Source organism: Panthera tigris, chromosome B1 (genome assembly GCF_018350195.1).
Source record: "Panthera tigris isolate Pti1 chromosome B1, P.tigris_Pti1_mat1.1, whole genome shotgun sequence".
Taxonomy (NCBI): domain Eukaryota; kingdom Metazoa; phylum Chordata; class Mammalia; order Carnivora; family Felidae; genus Panthera; species Panthera tigris.
The window spans coordinates 140,511,402-140,528,865 of record NC_056663.1 but is presented as its reverse complement, the minus strand read 5'-3'; the positions used below and the strand labels follow the sequence as shown (position 1 = coordinate 140,528,865).

The 17,464-nt window shown below is 41.6% G+C and overlaps 1 pseudogene; it reads right to left on the bottom strand.

Moving 5' to 3' along the window:
• Positions 1-345: 345 nt before the first annotated feature.
• Positions 346-1,084, bottom strand: LOC102968619 (annotated as a pseudogene).
• Between the last annotated feature and the right edge of the window lie 16,380 nt (positions 1,085-17,464).

Genomic DNA, 17,464 nt, shown 5'->3' with positions numbered 1-17,464 from the left:
TAAAGCTCTTCAGACAAGGGACATGCAACTAAATCTTAGTAAAGTGACTTCCCGGTTGGTTGGTTGGTTTGTGTGGGTTTTGTTGTTGGGGGGTCGGGGTTGTAGCCAGATCTATTGTTACATGCAATGCAATTCTGTAGGGACTAGCTGGAACTCAACTTTTTTTTCTCTTCCTATCAAGAAAGAGTATGGAAATACAACTGAATAAAAATTTATTATCGTAGGATATTTTACTTATTTATTTATTTCCTTAAAAAAAATTGCTCAGGTTTTATTCACCAACAGCTCCTCCCTTCCTGCTGCTGTGCCCCCTTCTGCACTCCCAGAATCAGGGGAGGGCCTCTCCTAGGAGCAGAGGTCAGTGAAGAGAGCTGGCAGCCAGTGGTGAGTCTCCTCAGGGGCCTGCAGGTCCCAGCCAGGCCCGCTGTTCCTTCAGCAGGTGTTCTAGCACTTGCCGGGCTCACTTGGCCTCCCACTTAAGACTGGCTTTGCTATCACTGACAGTCACGTAGCCATTTTTCTCTGCCAGCTGCAGCACCACAGTGTGATCCATATTGAGCTCAGCTGGAACAGAATGAATGAGGTAGGTGCCACCCGCAGAGATGATGCCGGAAGCCCGTGGCAGGTGCCTTTAGTTTCTTGATGGCCCTGATCAGGTTGTCTTGGCTGATAGCCTGTGTGAATCTGCCCCTTCCTTTTGAACACCTGTTGTTGTAGTTTCTCCAGAGTTATCACACCTCCATCCCTGTGCTTCAGGGTCAGGCACACTTCAATAATCTGGACTCCCAGCTCATAATAGAAATCTCCCACACCTACCATCTTGGGCCAAAATCCTCTTCCAGAGGGCAGAGGATCACCCCAACGGTGGCACACGTGTCCTGGAACTGCACCCAGAATTCGGGATTCTTCTGAATTTCCTGCTTGTGCTGCTGGCAAATTCCTCCAGGTTAGTCTTGAACATGTCCAACTGCTTTGACATCTGGGCCAGCTGGTCCTCAGCCAAGGCAGTTCCTCACTTCTTATATTTGGCCTCTGCAAGTTTCTTCTTGGCGATGGGACCAGCTCCCACTCTGTGGCAATGCATCCCTGCCTGGGTTCATGGGCCGCCCGCTGCCAGGACCCAGGTCTCCCCATTATTAAAGGGTATTTTAGTTAAGATCTTTCTAAATGATAAAGGCAGAACATCCTACTCAAACTGACTTACTCAGGAGAAGGAATTTATTGGATTATGTAACTAAAAATCCAGGGATAGTGTGGGAACTGTTAGGTTCAGGGTTCAAAAGGTTTCATTAGGATATGATTTTTCTTCATCTCTCAGCTCTGCCTTCCACTGATTAGCTTCAGCCTCAGGTTCCAAATGGAAGCAAATGAGGGCAGAAATTCCAGCTTTATATTGTCTTGGGTTCAAGTCCATTGAGAAAGAGTGTCTGCCCTTATCCCAAAGCTTTAGCAAAGATTTCATTGTATCTTAAAAGCTGTTATGGGCATGTGTCAACCCTTTATCCAAATCTACAGCCTAGAGAATATTAGGCTCTCATTGGCCAGAACACCTCTGGGTTGGGAATGGGAAAATCACCGAACCACTGGGACTGAGAATGGGGATGAAGTCCCTAACTAAAACTTGGGGACTGTTCTAAAGAATGTAAAAGCCCAAATAATCAGAAATGCCCACAAAATAGGGAAGATTTAAAGTTTATTCATATTCAAATTCACTACATTGAATACTGTGTGACAACTGTAGGGGACAACAATGTGTATTGCCAGAAGACTGAGAGAATGAGCAACATTGGGTTGGTAGAAAGCATATAGAACTAAGCGTCAGGATTGCTGAGTAATAATCTTGTTTTGATTACTAAGTTCTCCACATGATCATGAGTAATTCATCTTACCTTTCCGGTTCTCAGACTTTTTTTTTTTTTTTTTTCTCATCCGTTAGATGAAAGAAACATCTGCCTACATTACTTATTTCAGTGGGTTATTGTGTGGCTAAAATCTGATTAAAACACTCTGCAGGATGAGGCACGTGGTTATATTAGTTTATCAAGAGACATATTTCCATATAATTATTACATATTTTGTTTTGTAAAAGATGATGAGGTAATTCACCCAATGAGTTTTACTTCAAAGGGTTATGCAGTTCTTTGAATTCCTGATGGCAAAATTGAGGCAAGTTTCTTTTATTTGTCCCAACAACTGAGTCCATAGTTTAACCAGATATTCATTTATTTACTGACCTCTTACTAAAAAGGAACATTTGAAGAGTTTGCATAAGATCTGAGATGCAGGCAATCCATTAACAGATTTTAGTTTTCATTTTTATTCATTCCTTCCACAGATATTTTTAAGTACCAACTAGGTGATGAACAGTATAGATGTGGGTCTTAATACAGCTTAGAATTAAGGTGACTTTAAGTATTAAACTAAGAGTCACACAAACGAATATAGAATCACAAACTGACAAGGGCTGTAAAACATTTTCTGATAGAAAGAAATGAAGGAAGGAGGCCTCTCTGTTGAAGGGACATTTAATCTGAAACCTAAATGAGGAGTAGATTAGTCATTAGAAAGTTGTGGTGATGGTGGGGGGCGTGAGTAAGAATCAGGAGTGTTACAGAGGAAGATGCTGACATTAAAGTCCCCTATTGAATGTCTGTTGTTTTTGTTCACCCAGCATCCCTATCCCCCTTCTTTTGGTAATCCAAACCTTCTCTCCTGCAGGGAACTCATTTCCTGTAGTAAGACAGATATCTGACTGAGACTGATCACAGCATTCTCCTTCCCAGGCAATGGTGATTGGTTCATTTCAAGCTAGCTAGCTGAGATGTTCCCTGGAACTTTTCTTACAGAATACCAAAAACACAGAACCATTTAGCTGTAGTTATTAGACTAAGAATGTGTAATAATGTGAGAGCCCACTGTGTACAGTGAGAGGAAGCATAGTCCACACAAGACCACCCTCACTTCTGACACCAAAAACAAATTTGGTGGTTCCCAAAACTACTCTCACTTTTGATAATTCACTAGAAGGACTCAGAGGACTCACTCAAAACTGCTGTACTCGTGATTACAGTTTATTTCAGGGAAAGGGTGCAGACTAAGATTAGCCAAAGGAATAGGCACACTGGCCAGGAGGGTAGCAAAGCTGGAGCTTCCAGTTGTCCTCTCCCTGTGGATTTAGGCATCTATGTGTAACAATACACACACAGTGTCCAGAGTTCTTATTAGGGCTTCATCACCTAAGCATGATTCATTGAACTTAGGACTGATCTCAGTTTCCAGAGGTCAACTAATAGCACCTGACTCAAAGTCTCCATCTTAAATCCCATTGCTGATTTTGGTCTAATACCCATCCTAACTCATATTTTTATTGTCTGGCTGGTCTATGGCCCCCAGGCAAACATGTCTTATCAAGCATGACATTCCAAGGGCCTGGAAATTACTTCCCAGAAGCCAAGGGAAAAGTCTGGACCTCTCTTAGGGTAAGATTAATTTTTTACTACACAAATCTCTGACAGTGGTTATCTTGCCTCCATGATGACAGCCCATGTTAAGGAATCAAATCAAAGATAAGCAGAGCTAAAACATGAAGCAACAGAGCATTAAGGTCATAATTTGAGTTCCTGGAATAAGCCATGCCTGAAGTCACCTGCTTATTAAGCTTCTCACTTATACGAGCTACTGTATTTCCTTTTTGCTTAAGTTTGAGTTGATTTTTGTTCTTGCAGTTAGGGAGGTTCTGAGCTAGGAAAGAATTTGTTGATTTCAAAGATTTGTAAGAAAAGCTGAGAAACAATGAGCAAAGGGAAGTGAGTGCTTGATAAGGCTAAAGACGTTTCAGGGGTGAGATCATGTGAGGATTTGTATGCTATATTAAGGATTAGGGAATTTATCCTAAGTGCAGTGGGAATTTTCTGAAGAATTTTAAGAGGAAAGTGACATTATCTGATTTATATTTTTAATCATATATATGGAGAATGGAAGGGGATGTGGGGAAGATGTGGGGAGATGAAGAAGAGTGTGAACATTTGAGAAAAATAAGGAGGTAAAATTGGCGGGATACGATGATGGACTGGTTATGGGTGGCGAGAAAGAAGGATAGATCAAAAGTTACCCTCAGGTTTCTGGCATGAGCCACTGGGTAGATGGAAGTGCCACTTATTGAGATGGAAAACGAGGGGCAGGTGTTGGGGATCAGTTTTGGAGATGATAAATTTTAAAAGCCTGTGAGACATTCCTGTAAGAGATTGGTCTCAAGGAACCAAGAGAAGGTAGTATGTAGCGAAGGCAGGAGTGATCAACTGGGTTAAGTCCTGAGAATTACAATAAGAACCAAAAAGTGTCTGCTGGATTTAGAAACATGGCAGTTATTAAGGACTTCAGCAAGAGCAGTTTTAATGGAGGGTGGCAAAGAAGCCCTATACATTGGGGTCAAAAGTTAATTGGAAGCAAGCAATGAAGACTTTGTATAGACAACTTTCCTAATACAATTGTCTGTCTGTGAAAGGAAGTAAAGAGAAAACTGAGCAGGAACGTGGAGTCAAAGGAAGTTTTTTCGTGAGGTTTGGTTTTAGGATGGGCGGTGCTTGGTTATGTCTGAAAGCAGATAGATTCCAGTAGAGAGAAATGTAGAAGATGTCGAGGAGAGAAGAATAAGGTCATGATTCTTGACCTTATTAGGTCAAGGAAAGAAGAATTAGGGTCATGATTAATGGTAACCACTGTGACAAAAGGATCCGGCAATATATAATAGGTCAGACACAATAGAAATTTATTTCTCAGTCACACAAAGTTCTTAAGATAGAACTCTTAAGATAGAAGCTCTTAACGGCAGGTGGGACTCTCCAACTGAAGATTCAGAGACTCAGGCTCCAGCCATCTTGTGGACCCCTCATCAGGAGTATATGGTTCCACGTTTGCTGTGCCCCTTTTATCAAGTGAGCATAAGGGAGAAACAGCACTCCTGCTTTTTAAGCTACTTGGTCACGAAGCGATCCACATTATTTCTGATCACATTATATTGACAGGAACTAGTCATGTGACCTCACCTAAAGGCCAGGAAGGTTGGGGAACATAGTCTTTTACTGGGAACTTGCTTTCTAGCAACAGCTATATACTGAAAATAGAAACTAAATTCCTGAATTTCGAAGGATAGTCATTTCAGCTGCAGGTAATAACAAATTGAATACATTCTCTTCGAAGGCAGGATGGAATGGGAACCAGAACACGTGTGGATGAATTTGCCTTTGAAAGGAGGAGGGACAAATCCTTCATTGTAAGGGAAGGAAGAGGAAGAAAATGGGGGCTTGTATTTTTATCACCAAGTACTTGACAGTGTGTGCCAATTAGAGGAACAGAATAAGGGTAATAGATGTTGAAACCTAGTTGTGCCCAAATTTGGAGCCCTCAGCCTGTCATCTAGAGTTTGGCTAAAGAATAACACTGGCCACCTCCTCTAGCAAGAATTCTTACTAATACCATAGAATCAATAGGAAGATACAGGCAGGATCAGCCATGCCTGAAGAAAGTTAAGATTAATTCTTTTGAGGGCTACTCCACACCAGTTTTGGCCTGTGTCATGATAACCTAAAAGAAAAACTCACAGAGAATGAAGTTTTGTCTTAGAAGGAAAACATGTTAAAACAGAGCCAAAGGCTTTGCCCTCCCTTGAATATAATAGCATAAAAAACAAACTGAAACCTTGCTAAAAGTAACCCGGGGGGAGGAGGCCGAAAGATAAACAATAACCTGCTCTCAACCTTGTGGAAGCAAAGAGAGAGGTGATCAGGACCTGGGGCAGGTTAGCCAGCTTTGATACTATAGCTAGAGGTGAGGTCCACAGCGCAAGTTCAAAAGGCCCTGCTGTACTAAGCTTCACGATCTTGGCTTCCAGACAAGAAAGAGAACTTGTGACTGAAAGGGACACTCCAAAAAGAATTTCAATGAGGCACAACTTGAGGAAAAACAATAAGTTGCCCAGATTGCTTGGATCATGGACAGAGGGCTTGGCGTGTGGAATGAATGTCATCAGCTGAGAACACAGCCTTGACTGGTAGCTATGGAGCCTGCTGCCCACGTGGTCCCCTCAGGCTGGCTTCCTGATGAATACTATTTGGTGAGTGCCAATCCACTCCCTTCTGTTGGCTGTTTTGTCCTCCCTCCAAATGATTCCCACAGAATCTTTCCCACCCTAGTCACTGTGATATTCTTTACTAAGGTGTCATCATAGTTGGCTTTGTAAAAAATTTTCCGTTGAGATGCACAGCAACATTGATGGTGTGACTATAAAATGGTTCAACGGTTTGGAGAGTTATTTGGCAGTTTCCTACGACGATAGACCTACATCCATCCTGTCACCCAAGAGTTCCATTCCTCAGTATTTCCCAAAGGGCAATGAAAACGTATGCTAACACAGACTTTCATAAAATGTTCACAGACCTATTCATAAAAGCCGAAAGCCATGTATATATATATATATATATATATATATATATATAACCTAAATGCCCACCAACAGGAGAATGGATGAGCAGATTGTGGTACATCCATACAATGGAATACTACTTGATAATAAAAAGAAATGAATCACTGATAAATGCAACAACACAGATGAATGTCAAGATATTAGGCTGAGTGAAAAAAGCCACACACACACACACACACACACACACACACATACACACACACAATCATACAGTATGTTTCTGGGGTGACAATGTGTTCTATTATTTTGGTAGTGGTTGTGTGGGTGCATAAAGTTGTCAAAACCCATCTAACTGAACATCTAAGATCAATGCTATTTATTGAATATAAATTATACCTCAATAAAAATAATAATCTTCCTTCGTGAAATGCTGGTAACATGCCCTTTGCATATTCTCAGATGTCAGGTGCTTGAAAATAAGCTTCCTGTCCCATCTCATACCTTAGAATGGCTTATGAGGTAAATCCCACTGAAGAATTCAAAGCAAACACCAACACAAGTAAATGGCAAAATGCAGCTAAACCAAGGGAGAAACTGGGTAAGTCCTGGGGCCCAGGCAAGTGGCAGTGAAGTTAAACTCCGCTGGCTGTTTTGGCCAACAGACACCTCCTCTAGTGTGCCCTGGAAAGAGGTCAGTGCTAATTCAGCTGTATTGACTCCTGGAGTTTACAACGGAGAGAATTTAGCAGGAGTTGACCCCTGTAGTCTCTTGTGTAGTCATCTTTAACTGCAGATTCAGTGTCTGGTGAAAACCTGCTTCCTGGATCATAGACACTACAGGAGAGTCCCTTCCCTGAATTCCTATCGTATTCTTAGCTGGACCATACAAATCAGCATTTATTTCATGTTAATATATTACTTATTAGGCAGCTAATATAATGAAATGGTTAAAAGCATGATCTTTGTAGTCAGAAACCTGAGTTCAAATTCTATCCGTTACTCATTATCTAAATTTGGACAATGCACTCAACCCCCTTAAGGTTCAATAACCTTCTGTGCTAGACAAGGGGTTTTCCAGGGGGGGGAAATTGAAGAGGGATGTACCATACTTGTCAAACTTACCAGTTTCCCCTCTTGGTGGGAGTGAACGGTTAGTAGGGGAGAGCAGGGCTGTCGTGCTAATAAGAAAGAAACATCAGGAGTGGGGAGTGGGGGCAAGGCATCATCCCCCTAGCAATTTGTATACCATTTCATCATTTTCAAATCTCATTCACCTATATCACCTACTGTGAAGCAGGTACTATTATCCACGCTTTATAAATATGGAAAATGAGAATCAGAATTGATGTCTATACCAACAAAGCTGTCAAGGAGCAGCTATACATTCTATAAGTAAACAAAGGGTTTTCAATGATTTTTATTAGTGTCTAATATGGGCAAATATTTTCAATTTTCATTGAAGAATTAAATACATAAAAATGCAATATGTTGGGGCACCTGGGCGATTCAGTCAGTTGAGCATCCAACTTCGGCTCAGGTAGTGATCTCACGGTTTGTAAGCTCAAGCTCTGCATCGGGCTCTGTGCTGTTAGCAAGGAGACCGCTTCCAATCCTCTCTGCCCCCCCTCCCTCTCTCTGCCCCTCCCCCACTCACTCTATCTCTCAAAACTAACCACTTAAAAAAATGTAAGGAATGTACACTTTGATGCATTTTGACAAGTTGAACACACACAAGTATTCATCATCCAAATTAAGAAACTGAACACTCCCAGAACATCTGAAGACCAGGCCCTCCTCAGATTTGTGCCCCCTTGGTCAACAGAATAATGCCTCAGAAGTAACCCTATTCTGGCCTGCTATGGACTGAATGTTTATGTCCTTCTCCAAATTTGTATGTTGTAAATCTACTCCCCGGTGTGATGGTATTCGGATATAGGGCCTTTGGTGTTGATTGAAATAAACGCCCTTATAAAAAAGACCCAGAGAGTTCCCTTGCCCCCTGTGCCATGAAAAGACACAGCAAGAAGACCCCGCCCGTGGACCCAGAAGCAGGTTCTCAGCAGACACTGATTCTGACGGTGCCTTAATCTTGGACTCCCCAGCCTCCAGAACCGTGAGAAAGAAATGTTTGTTGTTTTATCCACCCAGTCGGTGGTGTTGTGGTAGAGCCGCTGGAACAGACCAAGACAACAACTAACACCAAAATTAGTGTTGCCTGGTTTTGAACTGTATATAAATGGAATCACATGGAATCACACATGAGCACTCTTTTGTGTCCATTGCTTTCGTTCAGTTTTCTGAGGTTCGCTCATGTTGTCATGACTCCTGCATCCTCTTTGCTGTACAGCCTCCCACTGGGAGGACATACACAGTATGTCTCTCCATCCTTAGTGGATGCGCATGTGGGCAGTTCCGAGTTGGGGACTTTTATGATTAGTGCCGCTAGTAACACGTGTGTCTGTTGGTGACCAAATATAAGCATTTCTGTTTGGTGACCACCTAGGAGTGGAGCTGCTCGGTTCTAGGTTGTGCGTATGTTCAGCCAGAATAGACCCTGTCAGTTTCCCAAAAGATCTGTCCTGATTTACACTCCTCCTGGCAGCAGGTCCTTTTGTTCTAATACTTGTCTCTACCAGTGATTTCCGTTCTAGCCATTCTGGTGACGCTGGGGCACGTTTTGTCTTCATTTTGATTTCACTACCAATTGTTGGCAGGTTTTTTATTTTTTATTTTTTTCTGACTGAGAATCAAATCTGCTTTCCTTTCACGCAGCACTTTTTTTAAAATTTTTTTTATTTTTATTTTTATTTATTTTTGAGACAGAGAGAGACAGAGCATGAACGGGGGAGGGGCAGAGAGAGAGGGAGACACAGAATCGGAAGCAGGCTCCAGGCTCTGAGCTGTCAGCACAGAGCCCGACGCAGGGCTCGAACTCCCGGACGGTGAGATCATGACCTGAGCCGAAGTCGGACGCTTAACCGACTGAGCCACCCAGGCGACCCTCACGCAGCATTTAAAACACTTTCATCCAGTTTCTTCTTTTTACTTAAAATTGCCCATCCCACAGGAGATTCTGATGAGTCCTTTCTTGTTTTTTCCAGCTCATCTTTTCCTTTATTTTCTTTTCCTAATTGTTGCTTTCTGTCCCTTTTACACATACTTCCCGGCCACCCTCAGGGTCACCCCTCCAGGTGACTCCTGCAACCTTCATCAGAGGCCCCAGCCATATGGATCGTGACCTCATGTGGATTCTCAGGGCCCCCTGTGTTCAGATTTTCTCCCCATTCTAGCCTTGTCTCATTCATGCCCATCCTGAGACTACTCGTCCTTTCTTCAGCAGGTCAGACCCTAAAAATTCTCAGATATTGAGAATAGCTAACATTTAGTGAGAGTTTATGTAGCCAGAAAATATCCCTATACCTTACACAAAATTCCTACGCTTTACAGGTGAGGAAATGGAGGCATAGTTAACCAAATTTCCCAGTTCAAACCGTTCATAACTGACAGAGACAGGATTCAAACAGCTTATCTAAGCCCAGATTGTGTGCTGTCAGGATGTTGGTGAATTTATGAAGTTACAAACTCCTATAGCCCCTATCATCTCTTCCACCCGTCTGATAGTTATATTTAGATCCTTGTATCCTTGGCCATCCTTTTATTTCCAGCATCATGATCTTGAATCTTTAGGATCTCCTATCAGATCCTGCAGGGCATTTAAAGACTGGATATATTGACTGAAAAAGAAATAAAGGTAAGAACATAAAACTCCTTTGTGAAAAAGAATAACACGAAGTGAAAAGACAGATTACAAACCAGGAGAAGACTAAATGACCAAGATTTAATATCTTACATCCTAAAATCCTTTTATAAATCCATAAGGAAAAAGGCAAGAAGCTTATTAGTTAAATAATTTTTGAAGGGTAACATAAGAGTAAAATAAGCAAATTACACTATTGGAGATAACTAATTCACAAAAAGTTGTACTTCACTAGGAATCAAATGAATGAAAATTAAAATTATTTCTTACTTTTGACAGAGGTAGCCCAGCCAGAAGAACAGGGCCCACCTTCAGGTGGTTGTGACTCAGTTGGGAGAATAGGTCCCCACAGTGGGGGCTGAACTGTGGAGACGTAGAGATCCCCACTCCAAGTCACCTGTGTCCTGCTTTGGGACTCAGTGCCCCAGCCATCTCATAGGTAAAGTTACTGGGGTCTGGCCCAACCCCAGTGAGTGTGGGTCCTTTTATAGGGGTATCCTGATAGTCTGTTCCACTGATACATAGGGATATATCAACATGTATATTAATATAATGCATATATAATATAAAAATATATATATATATATATAATTTAAAAACCAGGTTTTTTTTACTTTCTTTATATTCTTCTATATTATTTATGTATTTATTTTTCAAAGAATATGCATTCGTTTTATCCTTTCTGAAATTTTAATTTTTTAAATGTTTATTTATTTTTGAGAAAGAGAGAGAGTGGGAGGGGCAGAGACAGAGGGAGACACAGAATCCCAAAGTAGGCTCCAGGCTCTGAGCTGTCAGCACAGAACTTGATGCAAGGCTCAAACCCTCGAGCTGTGAGATCATGACCTGAGCCAAAGTCATATGCTTAACCGACTGAGCCACCCAGGCACCCCTATCCTTTCTTAAAGTTATGTCTGTCTTGGGAAAACATTTTGTGAGGCAACATCTTAGTCTAAACCTCACTGGAGTCTAATGGTAGGGGTTAAACAGTTTGGGGGCAAAGAGCTACATTTCTAAAAAATCATTGATTATTCACTCAATTTTTCTTATAAGCTCCATTTTTCTGACACTGTTTCTGGTGTGAATTAGTCATGTCTGAACTCTAACATCAGGACCTGGCAAATCTTATTTCACTTCCTCCCCTTTATGTCCTAAGGTTACAGGCGGGCCTACACATCAGACTTCTAGGCTTACTTGTGGTATCTTCTTTTCCATCCAGATCCCAGCCAGACTGCCTGCATCTCGACCACTCAGGTGTCCAGACTTTAAGATGATCTATTAAAAATACGTGCTACTGGGGTGCCTGAGTGGCTCAGTTGGTTAAGTGTCCGACTTTGGTTCAGGTTATGATCTCACGGTCCATGAGTTCGAGCCCCACATTGGGCTCTGTGCTGAGAGCTCAGAGCCTGGAGCCTGTTCCAGATTCTATGTCTTCCTCTCTCTCTGCTCCTCCCCTGCTCATGCTCTGTCTGTCTGTCTGTCTCTCTCTCTCTCTCTCTCAAAAATAAACAAACATTAAAAAAAAAAAACAAAAAGCCTGTGCTACTTGCCGACGCAATACATCTTCCTGGAAAAGATCTTATTGTTACCTCAGACCCCAGCCCAGCTCCTCTTCTCTGGCTTCTCTTCTGTCTTCTCCACTTTCAGCCATGAGTTTTCTAACCTTCACAGAGACTCTTCATAAAAAATTATATTATCTATCATCTATTGAATGTTTATGTCATGCCAGGAATTAACATATATCTTTTATTTTAATCCTCCCAATAATATTATTAGTTAAATATAATTACTGTTTCACAGCTGGAAAAAAAAACAAAAAACAAAAACAAAACATGGTCACCAAGAAGAGCACAGCCTGGATTCAAAGTCACATCTGTCTGATGCCTTTCAGACCTGGACTCTTTCTCCCCTCAGCTTTTCCTTTGCCAGGAGAAACCCCTGACTTTGTTCTCTGCTAAAGGCTGGATTGTGACCACCACCAGGGGACTTGCTCTCTCTCCTGATTGTGCTTAATAAAGCTGTGAACAGTTTCCTTGTGTTGTTATCTGCACAGGCACTTGTTTGCTCAGACCTGCTCACTAGTCACTTCCTGAATGTTTATTCTCAACACCGCAGCAGTCCCATTAAGAGACCCCCCGCCCCTGCCCCGTCTCCAGAAATGCCCAGCATCAGAGTGACAAGATACTTTGTGCTTCTCTTGATGGAAAGCCTTGGCCCTACCAGAGTGTATTTGTGTTTGCGGAGAAGAATGGATCTATCCAAGCAAATCTCTAACGCAAGAAAATTTTCTAAAAGGAAGAAATTCAGAAGGTGGCACAGATTCTTGTTTTACACAAAAGGAAGCTGAGTCTCAGAAAATCGTTGGCCCAGCCAATAGTAAAGCACAAGTGAAAATGAACCTCTATCTTCCAATCGTTGACTCCAAGCCTCACCCTCTTTCTGCCCCCCCCATCCAGCACCCATCTTCGTCTGCCACTGACATGCACTGAAGCTTTCCTTGCTCAGGTGCTCATGCTTGTGGGAGATCCACTTCCTCAGTGTCCTGAAGAGGGGCTGAGACCAGGCCCCCTTTCACCCCTCCAATGCTTTACTCCATGTAGGCTCACAACGAGCTCTCTGGATGAGTAGAAGTATTGTTAAGAATACCCTCTCCACCAAAACCTTTTAGGTGGCATTATTTTATGAGATAAAATGCTCAGCTCTTCATTACCAGTCTCTCTCAATTTTCCACCAAGGATATGCTCTCTTTAGTACTTCTAAATTCTATCAATTTTTCATTCATACATTCGTCCAGTGAGTGTCATCGCATAAGGAATGTTAGATCCTGGGGAAAGAGCCCCCTACTCTATAGAACAAGGGGGTTAATTTTATAGAATGATTTGTTCCAAATTCACTGAATTCTCCCTGATTTCCAACTTTACTCTGTCTAACCCAAGGCGCAAAGCAAGCCAACATTCTTAAAACTCTTTGACAGCCAACAGTTTATAATAAAAATTCATGCCACACTGGTGAGCTGCCTTCACCTGATGCTCCACCCCACACGTGCACACTGGCTTTGTGTTCTGACCCTGGCAGCTCTCAAAAGAGCTTGTATGATCCAAGGGCATTGAACTAAATCACTGATGCCACCTTTCCTCCCTGACACCATCCAACAGCATTATTTCACCTCTACTCTCCATGCCTTTTGCCCTGGGGCCCCTCTGTTGTCACGGGGCCCACATTTACCACACTGCCTTTGTGGGGCATGCCACAGACTTGTGCACACTCACTGCTTCCACTGCTGTCCTCAAAGCCAACTTCCTCAGGGACAGGTAGAGGGGCCAGGTGCACAGTCCCAAAGTGCACTTTGTTTCATGTTTGCCTCCTAACACCGACAACAGTCTCTAGTGTATGGGGGGAGCTCAGCAAATATTCATTGAATGAGGGAACGAAGGAACAGGATACTGAAGTGATTTGTGTAAAGTACCTAGTTTAGAAAAGAACTAGACACTGGGGTGCCTGTGTGGCTCAGGCGGTTAAGCGTCCGACTCTTGATTTCTGCCCAGGTCATGATCTCACAGTTCGTGAGTTCAAGCCCTGCATCAGACTCTGCGCTGACAGTGTAGAGTCTGCTTGGGATTCTGTCTTCTTCTCTCTCTGCCCTTTCATCACTTGCCCTTGTATCTTTCTCAGAAATAAATAAAGATAAAACTTTAGAAAAGAACTAGACAGGAATCCTATCTCCCTAAATCCTAGATCAGTCCCCATTCAACTCTACACCCTAGGTTTATGTTAGCCTCCTGCAAGAAAAAAAAAAAAAAAAAAAAAAAAGAGGAAGATGGATAAGAATGTGGGAAGGAGGAGAGAATGTGGAAGAGAAGACACAATAAGTAAAATTCGAGGTTGAATGTAAAATGGCATAACAAGAAGACCAGAACTGACAGTTTCCTGGGTCTGAGGTGATCTGCTTCAAGGAAGATAAATTTTATTTATGGACAGATGGTCTGTTGCCCAAATTCTCACCCCCGGAGCAGGCCTGGAAGAACATTTGACTCCAAGCCTAGTAAAAGTAGCTTAAAATTTGTATTTACAAAACTTAAATGTGGCCATTTACCATGTATCCCACCTCCCATTATCAAGTTGTTTTTTTTTTAATGTCTCATTTAAAATATAAATATGATCTTTTCCTGTCAATCCCAGCAAGGGAAACATCTCTTAAGAATTTATTATTGCATTCGTTGCTGTTACTTTAAACATCTTAAGTGGATCAAGCGTATTAGATATTAATTAGTTAGCTTGATTTAATTAGCATGCATCAAATACTCAGAAACCCCAGTGGAAATTTAAGAAATTTCTTTCCAGAATGTGACTTAGATGTGTATTTTTTTTAACAAGATATTAGCTTTCCTGTTGACCAAGACTAAGGCCTGTGTGGCAGAGAAATGGTGTAATTAAAAAATGATGACAATGTCAACTTAGGCATGCTGTCAGAGTCCAACAAAATGGTTTTGGAAATTATCTTTAAATTGTTTACTTAATGGAAAAAATTGTATACCTAAAGCCATAAAGAGATAAATAGTTCCTATAATCCCATGTACAGTTAATGTTCTGGTATATAGTTATTCAACTTCAGCAAAAGAGGGGCAATTTTCTAGGAAATCTCAAATTATCAAAAACTATAAACAAATACCACCAAGTGAGGGGGGGTGGCTGGGGAGAAGGAATGGGAGAGAAATTTTTCCTTATAGAAATATAGATTTTTGTCCTTTATGAATGTATCTCCTATCAAAGATAAATCACATTTAAATTTAAAACCAAGATTTAAAAAATATTTTAATGGGAACAGAAAGTTGTAGACTCACAGCAGAACAGGGTTTTTTTCTATAGTAATTTCAATAATAAATGTGTTTTCATAGCTGTTAAGTGTATTTGGTTATTGCCAGCCTAAAAAAAAAGTAGTGGCTCAAAAATTATAACAACAAACACAGACTCTTCCTTCCTTGCCCTTTACCCCATGTAGTCAGTGCTCTGTGATGTCTGTCTACTTCTGCTGGGCACTTCGGTTTATAGCACTGTCCATAACAGCCAAAGTAAAGCAACAGCTTTTTCTCTGCTCTGATGATGTTGGCTATGATCAGTTCTAGTTATTACTAAGAGAGTAGTATTTATGTGAAACATAAATTATGTTTCACAATTAGAAAATTGTGCTATATCCAATTCTTGTTAGGGACACTAATTATGGCAGATAATTTCTCAAATTATTTTTCTAAATTCCCAAACAATATTTTCCAGGTGTGTGTACACATATTTTACATAGAAGTTATTTTTTGTTTTTATTTTTAAAAAAGGATAAATATACTACTTTAGACATTTCTTAAAACCCCACAACACATTCTGAAATTCTTTCATGAAAATGTAAATCTACATGATCTGGGGCGCCTGGGTGGCTCAGTAGGTTAAGCGTCTGACTCTTGATTTGGGCTCAGATCATGATCTCATGGCCGTGATCTCATGGTCCTGAGATCAAGCCACACCTTAGGCTCTGCACTGAGTTTGGAGCCTGCTTAAGATTCTCTCCCTTCCTTTCCCTCTGCCCCTGCCCTGCTTGCACTCTCTCAAAAACAAACAAATATCATTTTAATTAATCACATCCCATTTTATCTGCCACAATAGAAGTTTACAATTTTTTTTAATGTTTATTTATTTTTGAGAGAGGTACAGAGACACAGAACGCGAGTGGGGGAAGGGCAGAGAGTGGAGACACAGAATCCGAAGCAGGCTCCAGGCTCTGAGCTGTCTGCACAGAGCCCAACATGGGGCTTGAACCCACAGACCGGACTGTGAGATCATGACCTGAGCCGAAGTCAGACACTTAACCGACTGAGTCACCCAGGCACCCCTACCCACAATAAAAGTTTAATTAATCCTCTGTACATATGTGTATTTATTTTCTTTAAAAATTAATACTTCAAGAATTTGCTTTTTTCATTAAACAAGGCCATTCTAATCTTTTCAGTACCTTTACAATGTTAGTATATGAACTATTAAAATGGATGTGATTTCATTATCATTTAAAGATAGACACTTAGGCCAATGATGCCTGAGATTCCTATAGGCCATAGTAACCCTGGGAGGCCATTGCCTTTGCTGAAGCTATAACAAACCCAGGAGTCACTGAGGTCCACCCAAGGAAGGCAGGAGTTGTGCATGACTCAGCATCCTCAGATCTTTATTTAATGAAGTGTAAGGCATTGTGCTAAGGAAGAGGGAGGAAACTAAACTGGGTCACTCTAATTGTCCAGGACACTTCCAAGCCAGCAGGGAAATATACAGGCATCAGGCGTACTGAAATAAGTATGGTACAAGAAAGACTAGTAAGTAAGATCAAAAAAGTAAATAAACACACGTGTCCTAAGAAACACCGAAGAAGAGATTAATTAAATTAGGCTGGGGAAGGTAGCGGTAGAATTGCTCTCAGAAGAGCAGGTGGGATTGCAACCAAGAGAAGAGAGGGAAGAGGCTCTAGGGAGTTACAAGAGTCTAGGCTGTTGACATAGGCTTGATTCAAGCCGTTCAGAGCTGTAAAGCCTTTCTCCTGTTCTCACTCTGTCCTGTTTAGTTCTCTCTTCCTGAGGCTGCTACGTTTCTGGGCACGCCCAGAGGATCTTCAGACTTTACAAACCGGTTGTGCAGAGCCTGGCATTTCAATAAGAGACAAAGTGCTGAGTAACAACATGAAGTCAATGTGTTGCTTGCCAAGAGCTGGGAGGCCTGGGTGGTTTCCTAATCTTAAAGAGGCAGAAAAATATCAAAGCCAGACTCCCAGGGAAAAACCTGGATGGATTTACTAAAACAGAAATTGCTATGCGTTCATCTGCTTAGGGTAGCAGCACCACCTGTGATGATTCTTGTTCACTCCCAGATCAGATGGATTAACGTAGTTCTCAATTATTTTGCCCTTCTTCCACGACAGATGAAAATATCCCCAGATGGCTTACTTGTGTAAAGAATCTTTCAAGCACTGTAGAGCAGAGATCTTTTTTAGTCAGTCCTGGGTCAAAGAGGAAAAGTTGAAGAGATTTCAACAGGAAATGACTCTGTGACAAAGCATTCAGAAGTATAAGTGAACAATCTGGCACAAATGATGAGTTGTAGGTGTCCCGGAAACAATAGGGCCTATTGCCAGCTCCAATGGTGAGATCCCAGTTTGATGGAAGGTACCGGTGCTCCTCCAAAGGAGATCACACCTGGATCCATCACACCAGTGTTACAAATTTTCTACCGGCTCAGCTATTATTCAACATCCT